Consider the following 12482-nt stretch of genomic DNA (forward strand, 5'->3'; position numbering starts at 1 on the left):
GGCCAAGAACTCTGCCACTACAGGCTCAAATAACAAGGCCAAGAACTCTGCCACTACAGGCTCAAATAACTCAATGGGCTGCCAACTAGCCAGCCTGAAACAGGTATTGCCAGACTCCCTACAGAAGCTATTCAGTATCAACCACTGAACAGGCTTTGTGCTGGACAAATAGAGGATAGTAAATTGTAGACCCACAAGGCTGACCAGTCTCATCTGTAGGGCTACTAAAAGGATCATTATGGAATTAATACATAGGAACCTAGGTAACTTACAAACTCTAGACTCAAGCCAGTTCATATTTGTTAAGGCAGATCCTACCTTCTTAACCTGGCTGACTTCTTTGAAGAGATTACTGAATCATTGGATGAGGGCACTCAGTACACGGTGCATATCTAAACCTTTTAAAGGTATTCAGTAAAATATCTCATACACATTTATTATAGACAAACTGTCCCAGATAAATGTCAGCCCTATCTTACTCATTAGACAGCAAACTGAATCACAAGCAGAACCCAGGAAATTGGGGGGGGGGTGCTCTATCTCCTCCAAAAGATATGTCACTAGTGGTGTACCCTGGTGTTCAGTCCTTGGCATTTTACTTCTCAGATGTCAGAAAAACTGTTAAGGGTTCATGGCTGACTATGTTTGCTGATAAACTTGATGCCGTCATAATCTCAAAAGAGAATACTGAGACCATTCAAGAGCGCCAACAGTTGAAGTCAAAGCCATCTACAACTAAATCTCAATAAATGTATAATATTATCTTTCTGCAACCAAGAAGTCCATTTTAGCTATCACATTAGCAACATACCCCTGAAATTTTAACCAGTAGTTAGGTTCTGTGTAGATAAAGAGCCGTCCTTCGATTATCACATATCCCCTATTACAAGAAAGTACATTTTCATTGCATAGCCTATTACTAAGGATATGTTGTTGAGGCCCAGGGATTTGATCATCCCATTGTACTCCACACTTATCAGGTCACTCGAGTATAATGTCCCTTTTGATATGTACTTGTCCAAAAATGTGACCCAACTTGAATGCCTTTGAGTCTTCGTTACTAAGAAAATCAAGGGCCGAAATCACAAAATCTATTTGGACTGTCTTAAAGCTTTGTCCTTCTTCTTGGAGTCATACAGGCCACTGGCGGGCAATCTCTGTCTTGCATACCGAGCCTCAGCAGAATGTATACTGCCAGACCTACTGCATATTCACAAGTCCAGCTGAAACATAAACAGCTGATTGAGAGATTTAAATCTCTTCTGCAACATAAATAGAACATCAGGGGGACAGATATGTATAACAAACAGCACCACTTCTTTAGAATCGTCTTTCTGCCCACATAAAGAAAGAATTTCTCTTACACTATTCAACCATAGTCTGGACAAATAGATGGGTAATCGCAAAATCTCCCCTCCAAAATGTCAATGTTCTGCTTGTGTCTGGGTTAGGCATACTTAAAATACAAGGGCTAAACATTTCAAGGGAATGCATGGCTAGGATTCTAAAGATGCTCATGGATCAATAGCCTAGTAAGTTCTCATGAACCTACAAATAGTACCACCTGTTCAACCAGTACCACCTGTCCAGTATTTCATGGGTTGCCAAGACAATATTTCCCACATTTCCAGATTTAGGTGGTACAGGGTGGCTGAGTTAAAACTAGGCATTAACACTGCTATATACTTTTAAAACTCTGATAGAGCTTATCTGTCACTGTCCAGTTTCAGATGCTTTGCTCTTTAGACTGCTGCAAACATACGGAAAAACATGGTGCATTTTACTCACTCAAGGGTTACAGGTTTAGAGTGTTTAGTATATGTGAGATGTGCAACATATCATTTCTATGACACACATGTACCAACATGCCTTACAAAGATGCTCCGCAAAGAAACACTGGGCCTATTGGCAGATAAAGGTAGCTTGCCCCACCCCAGTATATCAATATTCTGAATATGTTCTTAGTTCCACTTAAATAGATGGCCTACATGCTCATTTTCCTCATGATTAACACACATTGGTTGCTATTGAATTTCCAAACATTTCTGAAGGGAAATTCCTTTCCTGAAGCAGGTTGTTTGATACAAATAGTAACACTCTGTGCCAAACCACACCTTTTTAGGCTGGCAGTGGGCCACATGCACCTGTCTGCTGATACACCATGCCTTGGTTATAGGACACGTTTTTCATCAGCGCTCCAGTTTTAGTAAGCTGTCTTGTCATATACCATGCCTTGGTTATAGGACACGTTTTTCATCAGCGCTCCAGTTTTAGTAAGCTGTCTGGTCATATACAATGCCTTGGTTATAGGACACGTTTTTCATCAGCGCTCCAGTTTTAGTAAGCTGTCTGGTCATATACCATGCCTTGGTTATAGGACACATTTTTCATCAGCGCTCCAGTTTTAGTAAGCTGTCTGGTCATATACCATGCCCTGGTTATAGGACACGTTTTTCATCAGCACTCCAGTTTTAGTAAGCTGTCTGGTCATATACCATGCCTTGGTTATAGGGCATGTTTTTCATCAGCGCTCCAGTTTTAGTAAGCTATCTGGTCATATACCATGCCTTGGTTATAGGTTACGTTTTTCATCAGCGCTCCAGTTTTAGCAAGCTGTCTGGTCATACACCATGCCTTGGTTATAGGACATGTTTTTCATCAGCGCTCCAGTTTTAGTAAGCTGTCTGGTCATATACCATGCCTTGGTTATAGGACATGTTTTTCATCAGCGCTCCAGTTTTAGTAAGCTGTCTGGTCATATACCATGCCTTGGTTATAGGACACGTTTTTCATCAGCGCTCCAGTTTTAGTAAGCTGTCTGGTCATATACCATGCCTTGGTTATAGGACACGTTTTTCATCAGCGCTCCAGTTTTAGTAAGCTGTCTGGTCATATACCATGCCTTGGTTATAGGACACGTTTTTAATCAGCGCTCCAGTTTTTGTAAGCTGTCTGTTCATATACCATGCCTTGGTTATAGGGCACATTTTTCATCAGCGCTCCAGTTTTAGTAAGCTGTCTGGTCATATATCATGCCTTGGTTATAGGACACGTTTTTCATCAGCGCTCCAGTTTTAGTAAGCTGTCTGGTCATATACCATGCCTTGGTTATAGGACATGTTTTTCATCAGCGCTCCAGTTTTAGTAAGCTGTCTGGTCATATACCATGCCTTGGTTATAGGACACATTTTTCATCAGCGCTCCAGTTTTAGTAAGCTGTCTGGTCATATACCATGCCTTGGTTATAGGACACGTTTTTCATCAGCGCTCCAGTTTTAGTAAGCTGTCTGGTCATATACCATGCCTTGGTTATAGGACACGTTTTTCATCAGCGCTCCAGTTTTAGTAAGCTGTCTGGTCATATACCATGCCTTGGTTATAGGACACGTTTTCATCAGCACTCCAGTTTTAGTAAGCTGTCTGGTCATAAACCATGTCTTGGTTATAGGACACGTTTTTCATCAGCGCTCCAGTTTTAGTAAACTGTCTGGTCATATACCATGCCTTGGTTATAGGACACGTGTTTTCATCAGCGCTCCAGTTTTAGTAAGCTGTCTGGTCATATACCATGCCTTGGTTATAGGACACGTGTTTTCCTCAGCGCTCCAGTTTTAGTTAGCTGTCTGGCCTCACCATTCCTTCTTCTTTTCATTTGCTCTCTAACAAGTAGGAGCTGAGTGCCACTGGATGACCTCTGTTAGCCTCCACTGTTATCTTGTATTGTACTTTCTCTAGTCTGTTCCTGTTTTACTTAGATGGAAACTGAAGAACAAAGTACTATGCTCTTTCTGCAACTTCAGTCCTGAAGGTTGGAGAGCCTCATTTTCCTGTTTTCTCTACACTTTATCTGGCACTTTGTGTAAAAGAGTAAGGCTATAACAGTTAAGTTTTATACCATGATCTTAGGTTCGAGGCCTTCAGTCTCCACGTGCCTACTATAGACCTCTGAGTAAATTGTCTAACCAAATGATGTTCCTGAAAGAGTCACAAAAGTCCAATGGGTTTACCTACTTAACAAATAAACATTACTACAAAGCCACCACATACTTTCTAACCACCAGTGACAGTGTAGATTTATAAATTCACCTTTTCATCTTGCCACACCTTTATCCTTTTTATTTCTTAGTATTTCAAAACTATTTTAAAGGGTACTACACATGACAGTGGGATATAAAGCATTTCTTAGTTATGTGTGTTAGCCAAAGTTATAAAATTGTTTTTTTTTTCCTTTAGCTTGCACTTCTGAAAAAAAGAGAGACATCCGCATATAATCATTTTCCTTTTTTCGGTCCTGTATTTTCTTTCTTTTCCACAGTCATTCCAATTTTACATTCATTGAACCATTTAAATAAATTATCAAGTCACAATATCTCAGAATGTCTACAATTTTCTAGTCCATGTCTGCTCTGGCCTCACAGATTTGAATAATTCTATTATCCCACATGTACTCTGTTGATAGATTTCTTTCACCAGTGAAACATTGACCTCTTACTTTCCATGCTCTGTCTGCAAACCTTCATATCACTTTACCAACTTTGCCTTTTTACACAAGATAGCTGATAAACATAACAAGAAATGGTTTCTTAGGGGGACATTAGATGGAAATAAAAGAACTTGGGCATTAACAATGAGAAGAAATGTGTTTGTACATCATAACCAGGCATGGAAGAGTTAACAGTGTTGTGCACAGTTAGTAACTGTAGAGGGCAGTCTGGAGACTACAAAACAATAGCACAGCCTTATCTCAGCCAGTATCAAAGGCTGCCATGAACGTCTTTTACTTAGGAAAAAAATACAATCACATTACCCAAAAGGCCAAGGTCATTGCTCTTAGTAATTATATTCCCTTCAGAAACACAAATGAGTGGGCACCATGCAGGCTTATACTTATTATAGTACTTTCCTAGGTCATCAGAAAAGTTAAAGGTAAGTACTACTGTATATTAACAAAACATGCACAGAGTAGTTTAAGAGACACCTGCTATGAACAGTGCTATGAACATTGCAGTACAAAACATTTCCTTTAAGTTCCAAGGGGAAACAATATTATGCTTATAAAGGCTGATTGCAGGCATGTTTCACTGAACATTGCAATATGAACTGTTTCCCCTTAAGTAACAAAATGAAACAATATTCCTTATATAGAGATAAACTACAAACCTGTTCCAAAAAATACAATGCAAAGTATTGCCTTTAATTTTTAAGATGAAACAATATACTACTTATAAAGGTTAATGTCTGAGCTGTTCTATGGCTCATGTAAGTATATTCTCTGGCCAGGCAGCTGCAGTTCCAGCTACCTCAAACACCCACAATGCACTTCTGAAAAGAATCCATAATGAATCCTTTACAGTCAGCTATGAGCCCTTCTGGCTACTGTTTCACTTTCTGATCTGTTTCTTATTACAGTCCTGGCACTGTTCTCACACACCGTGGTATCTGACCTGTCCAAAACTGCCAGGGAAGAGACAAGAGTCCAGTTCTATTAGGAAATATGGGATGCAGTGTCTGCCGACTGCCTGCAAGAGTGGGACACGGAGTTACTGCCTTAACAAGCCTTAAGATTTCTCCTCTTTAAATCTTACCAAAATTATGATTTCTGAGTACAGCAGCAGTATCATAAAACACAGAAGTGTACCGCTTAGCTAGGAGAAGACAAAAGGCATCTGGTTTCACAGGAAGGTGAATGGTGTAGCCATAGCAATGGGCACATTTAATTTAAAATGTAGTCATGTTGCACTGTACCTGTGACCAGTTCTTTACAGTGACCACAGAAAACACCCAGTTGGGATGCCTGGCTACGCTAACATGAGTAGCTGATAGATAATACATATACAATTCATCTTTCCCCTGCTTGGGACTGTATTACCTTCACCCAACATCTTGGAGGAGTTGTATTAAACACTGATGCCTCTTTAGATATTGTGTTCTGGACTAAGAATGTAAATATAACCAGGTTCTTTCAGCATGAAAAGGACAATCTTCATTTAAGGATCTACAAATTCCAAAACCTGTTAAATGTGTTACTTTTGACAATGAGATGGGGGGGGGTATCCTTAATAAGCTTGGTTTAAAAATGATAAATGGCTTAAATCCTAAAAATGCGGAGACTAATGTTAGTGAAAAAGAAATGGTAAATGGCTGATGGTCTGAGACAAAAACACATGATTTTATACCTCCAAATTTTCTAAAACAGCTTTAGTATGGCTTTAGTTAAAGGATGGGCCAGTTACTTCCTTCTGTACACCATCAGGCTGAGTTACTCTTTGGTAAACTTTAATATTATTATGCATATATATAAATTTTAGATTAAATATGACCAAGAAACCACAGTTCCAATTATAACTAGTGCTACTACCATGGAAAGGTTATACTGACTTGCTCAGGGGCAGATTGTATACGAGTAAATCTTATATCACATGTGACATTGCATCTTGTGTCCAGAAAACCAGACTGCTCCTGTATTGATTATGATAAATGAATATCTTGCTGGCTGACAGTTTACACTAAAAGGAAACCATTAAAAAGCCTGTTTTCTATTACTTATTTTACATAAAACTGATATATCCATTGTTGGATTCAAGCCCAGGCATTGTACCCATATAGCTGGTTGTTTAACAGAAAATATTAAAGCTATGTGGCCCCAGGTTTGATGTCCTCAGTCTGCATTTGTCTTCTGTATGACTCTAAACAGGGCTCTGGAGTCATCCTTGAAAACAAGCACTTCTTGTGTCTAGTGAGTTTATCAGATTTAAAAAAAAAAAAAAAAATATATATATATATATATATATATATATATATATATATATATATGTAGATTTATGACATATACATACACACAACCAGAAACACATTCAAAAACATGACAATCCAAAGCACACTGTTATTGCATGAAATCCTTAGGTACACAAATGACTTATCCCAAACAAGTAACTTCAGAACTACCGTTCGTTTCTTTAAACCCCATGTAAACATCATATACTAGGTACCCTGAACAAAGGCAGCAGTATGTCCAGCTGGCTAACATTACCTTCTGTCAGTTCATGCAGGACTTCAGCTCAGCCCCAAATAAAGTGCTTCAAAGTGCTACCCTCTGTGTAGATCGCCTTTTCAAATTCTGCTGCACAGCTTGAAAAAGAACTCTGTCGTGTATCTGTATCCTAGGCTTTATGCCTTTCTTTGTTTTTCTGTCTCGTGCCGTAGAGGGTCCAAACAATACATTTCCTGAAGATGATGAACATCAGCTGTAAATATGGTTCTGGGGGGAGGAGGCATGTGAAAACCAACCTGTAGGGGAGGAGCAAAAGGAAAGGGCTGATGTTAATTTGACCACAGAGAAGCTAAAGGAAATTCACTGTAATATAGAAATCAGATAAGACGTTTTTTGGAACCTATTGTGGTGTAAGTTAAATATGATATTAGTAAGTGCATCATATCTATTACTGACTAAACTAATCTGGTATTACAACTGCCTCAAGCAAAGCCTGTTACATAATTATAATACCAGATTAGTTTAGTTAGTAATAGATTTGATGCCATTTTTAAGACTGGTTCTTTCTGTTGCATCTTTTTCTATCTGTAGCGATCAAATCTGAATTTAAACGAGCATATTACAGTTTAATCTGTATGCACTGTTACATGTTTCCTTATTATAAATGTCATGCTCACATTAAGCCTTTATTAGATATGTTTATGAAGGGGTGGACTTTATACATTTTTCTCTGGAAGTCAGGCTGGACCTATCTGCACTTCTTAAAATTATATTTAACCTACACCACAGTAGGTTACTCCTAGGATACTAGTTTATTTTTGCTTTTCTGTCTTTAGCTTTTATATTTAGCTTCAGTTTTCTTTTATAAGGGTTATAAAATAAAAAAACAGATGCCCAGCATCCACATGAAGACATTTAAACACCACCAAACAGAAACATTTATGCCAGTTTAGCGATTCTAACAGCCAACAGTCAAGGTGGGACAAAAGGCTGTTGTCCATATTACAATCAGCTGATTACATAACTGAGTCTTCCTTTTTTGTCATAATGAAATTTAAATGCAGTGTATTAGCACCTCCCACACCTGCACAAATGCCCTGTCCTTGCATGAGTGATCGATCATGAGGTGGACCCCGCAGAATGTAAGTACAAACCAATGATGGGACAGGAAGATGCTCCATATCACTACACAGCCCAGTTTGTCTGTAGAACTTCTGTACAGGAAGAAAATACAGCAGATTGCTGGCAGTTATAGGTGATTTAAATTACTTTACACAGTAACTTGACACAAATGTGAAGGGAGGCAAAGAACAACAGTACATAGGTTCATAGATTAGTACTAAGCAAACTGCCCTTGAGAGCCATTTTAAGCCTAGCCAATTATCCCTTGTGAGGCTCAAACTCTGCACCTTGTGTTTGGAAAGCAGACACCTTAATCATTAGGCCACCCTCCTTACAAAGTGGTGTCAAAAATACCTGCAAGAAGACCCCCACCACACACACACACACACACACATCCAGAAAATATATTTGATTTCTTCATTAATTTAAAAAACTCTATGTCAGTCTTAAAAGGACCAAGCAGAGTGAAGGGAGGAAGAGTAGTTTTTAACCATGGGCCCTTTGCATAGTTAAATACCATCCTCTACAAGGAGAAAGACTGATCAATGTTTCCTGACAAAAGTCTGTTGCCATGCATGTATGACTACAGTACAGCTATTGTACAAGACCTGCCCACAGGTTACACAGTGTTTCATTAAGCCAGGTAATGTTAGCAGGGGCCCAGTGTCCTGCAACTATTTTTAAACTGCAAGACAATCTGAAATAATAATAAAAAATTGAGCTAGGAGTTCAGTTTGCTTCAGAAGTTTAAGGACATAACAAAAGAGAATACAGTGTGAATGAATATCTGTTAAAACTGTCTACTAAAAGAGCTGTCAAGCTTGATGAATCAGAGAACAAAACGGTGTGAGATCAGAGCACCTCTATATCATATGGAGATCAGTAATGCCTTCACCACATCAAGAACAGTAGGTGCTACTGCCTGGTGTGAGTGTCATAGTGCCCTTTATACATCGAAGGCAGAAGCTGCTATGAGGCTGATATGGTGTGGGGCGAGGCAATGCCCCCAAATAGTGAGGGCATTAACTGTTAATCTCAGGTTAGAATTAACTGGTGTAGGATATGGGATATGACAATATCCTCCCTACATCACAGACAGTAGCTATTAAACTCAGGGCAAAAGAATCAGGTATGGTGGGGGGGGGATGCAGCAGTATACTCCACAAATTAAGGGCATTGGGGGGGGTGCAGCAATATACTCCACAGATTAAGGGCATTGCGGGAGTGCAGCAGTATACTCCACAGATTAAGGGCATTGGGGTACAGCAGTATACTCCACAAATTAATGGCATCAGGGAGGTGCAGCAGTATACTCCAAAGATTCATGGCATCGGGGGGGGGGGGGTGCAGCACTATACTCCACAGATTAAGGGCATCAGGGGGGTGCAGCTGTATACTCCACAGATTCAGGGCACCTGGGCAGTGCAGCACTATACTCCACAGATTAAGGGCATCAGGGGGTTCAGCTGTATACTCCACAGATTAAAGGCATCGGGGGTGCAGCAGTATACTCCACAGATTAAGGGCATCAGGGGGTGCAGCAGTATACTCCACAGATTAAGGGCATCAGGGGGTGCAGCAGTATACTCCACAAATTAAGGGCATTGGGGGTGCAGCAGTATACTCACAGATTAAGGGCATGGGGGTTCAGCAGTGTACTCCACAAATTAAGGGCATCGGGGGGTGCAGCAGTATACTCACAGATTAAGTGCATGGGGGTGCAGCAGTATACTCCACAGATTAAGGGTATTGGGGGTGAAGCAGTATACTCTACAGATTAAGGACATCAGGGGTGCAGCAGTATACTCCACAGATTAAGGGCAAGGGGGGTTAGCAGTGTACTCCACAGGTTAAGAGCATCAGGGGGTGCAGCAGTATACTCCACATATTAAGGGCATGGGGGTGCAGCAGTATATTCCACAAATTAAGGGCATCGAGGGGCGCAGCAGTATTCTCCACAGATTCAGGGCATTGGGGGTGCAGCAATATACTCCACAGATTAAGGGCATCGGGGGGGTGCAGCAGTATACTCCACAAATTCAGGGCATCAGGGAGTGCAGCAGTATACTCTGCAAATTAAGGGCATCAGGGGGAGTGCAGCAGTATTCTCCACAGATTCAGGGCATCAGGGGGGTGCAGCAGTATACTCCACAGATTAAGGGCATCGGGGGGGGGGGTGCAGCAGTATACTCCACAGATTAAGGGCATCGGAGGGGTGCAGCAATATACTCTACAGATTAAGGACATCGGGGGTGCAGCAGTATACTCCACAGATTAAGAACATCGGGGGTACAGCAGTATACACCACAGATTAAGAGCATCGGGGGGTGCAGCAGTATACTCTATAGATTAAGGACATTGGGGTGCAGCAGTATGCTCCACAGATTAAGGGCATGGGGGTGCAGCAGTATACTCCACAGATTAAGGGCATTGGGGATGCAGCAGTATACTCCATGGATTAAGGGCATGGGGGTGTAGCAGTATACTCCACAGATTAAGGGCATTGGGGGAATGCAGCAGTATACTCCACAGATTAAGGGCATTGGGGGTGCAGCAGTACACACCACAGATTAAGGGCATCGGGGGTGCAGCAGTATACTCCACAGATTAAGGGCATCAGGGGGTGCAGCAGTATACTCCACAGATTAAGGGCATCGGAGGGGTGCAGCAATATACTCTACAGATTAAGGACATCGGGGGTGCAGCAGTATACTCCACAGATTAAGGACATCGGGGGTACAGCAGTATACTCCACAGATTAAGGGCATCAGGGGGTGCAGCAGTATACTCCACAGATTAAGGGCATCGGGGAGTGCAGCAGTATACTCCACAGATTAAGGGCATCAGGGGGTGCAGCAGTATACTCCACAGATTAAGGGCATCAGGTGTGCAACAGTATACTCCACAGATTAGGGGCATCAGGGAGTGCAGCAGTATACACCACAGATTAAGGACCTCGGGGGTGTAGCAGTATACTCCACAGATTAAGGGCATCGCCACAGATTAAGGGCTTGGGGGGTTCAGCAGTATATGCACAGATTAAGGCCATTGGGTTGTGCAGCAGCATACTCCACAGATTAAGGGCATGGGGGGATGCAGCAGTATACTCCACAGATAGGAGCATCAGGGAGTGGGGGGTGCTATATATTGGCTGATTTAGAAAAGAAGATTAAAGGTGTGGAGTCAGGCAATGCTTGGGTGCTAAGAGCTGAGCCTTGCAGGAGTTATGAATGTCCATCCCAAGCAGTCTGGATCAGTACTCTAAACTGGAACAGTAGCTGGAGATTTTCTGGATTAGCATGCTAAACTAGATGAGTAGGCAGAAATGTTCTGGATCAGTACTCTAATCTGAAACAGACAATAAAGGTATAGTCCAACATGGAGAGAGAGAGAGAGAGACAGACAGACACACTTTTGATCCTCAGTGTGGATGTTCATAGGCCTTTTAGATGAGGGGTGTATATCAATGACATGGGGGGTCAAGGCCTGCAAAAATGGAACTGATAAAATGGAAGATCTGTAGTCATAACAGAGAGGTTGGGCAAAAGATTCCTAAAATAACTTGGAGTAACTCTGATCATAAAGAAATCTCCCATCAAGTTATGAATATAGAAAATACCATAAATATAAATCAAGGGGTTTCAAAGATTAGCTGCCCAGTTTCAGAAGGTATTGAAACTGTACTATTTGTTCCAGGGTAGATTTAGCATTGTAGTTTCCTGTGGCAACAGTTTTTATCGATCATGCATCTGATTAAGGTTGGTGAGATGCAGAGGTGACAGTCCAAATTTAAGGCAAACACCTCCCTCTCGGTCTTTTCTACAGCCAATCATAATAATTCTGTGACTTGATCATGTGTGCATGGTAGGATGCAAGAACTTCAACAAATGATACGGGAATGGAATGCAAAAGTGAAGGCACATGGGATGACAGTGAATACAGAAAAGGCAGATGTAATAACAGCAAATGGAAATCAGAAAAAGCTGAGAACTGAGACAGAAGGGAAAACAATGGAACAGGTTTGCAGCTTCAAGTAACTGGAAGGGGTGGTTGAGGAGAAAGGATGTCTGAATGAGGAAGTCAAAGCTAGAATCAGAACTAACACACAGTGTCACGTGTAGTATATGACAGAAGAATGCCAAAGAAGATGAAAACTAAGGTGTACAAAACTGGTGCAACCAGATGAGGAAGCAGAAGCTCCATTGATATGAACTTTCCCACTGTCTTCATTACCAGAATGGTTGATTACGGGCATCGTGATGGAGTGTAGAAATTGCCTCATGTTTATTGACAACCAGTTAATTCTCAAACATACTGATATGGCATATGAGAGATGTATTTACACAATGTCACTCGAGGCAAAGCTCTC

At 41.1% G+C, this 12482-nt stretch overlaps 1 protein-coding gene across 1 annotated transcript in view; it reads right to left on the minus strand.

The window, feature by feature from the left end:
* Nucleotides 1-7218, minus strand: part of LOC122803647 (kelch-like protein 35) — an 89121-nt gene extending 81903 nt beyond the window's left edge. The window contains exon 1 of the mRNA XM_044073402.1: nt 7031-7218. The gene's annotated coding sequence lies outside the window, so the exon portion shown is untranslated. The remainder of the gene's footprint in view (nt 1-7030) is intronic.
* Between the last annotated feature and the right edge of the window lie 5264 nt (nt 7219-12482).

This window comes from Protopterus annectens, chromosome 5.part1 (genome assembly GCF_019279795.1).
Source record: "Protopterus annectens isolate FY-2018-M chromosome 5.part1, PAN1.0, whole genome shotgun sequence".
In the NCBI taxonomy this organism is placed as follows: domain Eukaryota; kingdom Metazoa; phylum Chordata; order Ceratodontiformes; family Protopteridae; genus Protopterus; species Protopterus annectens.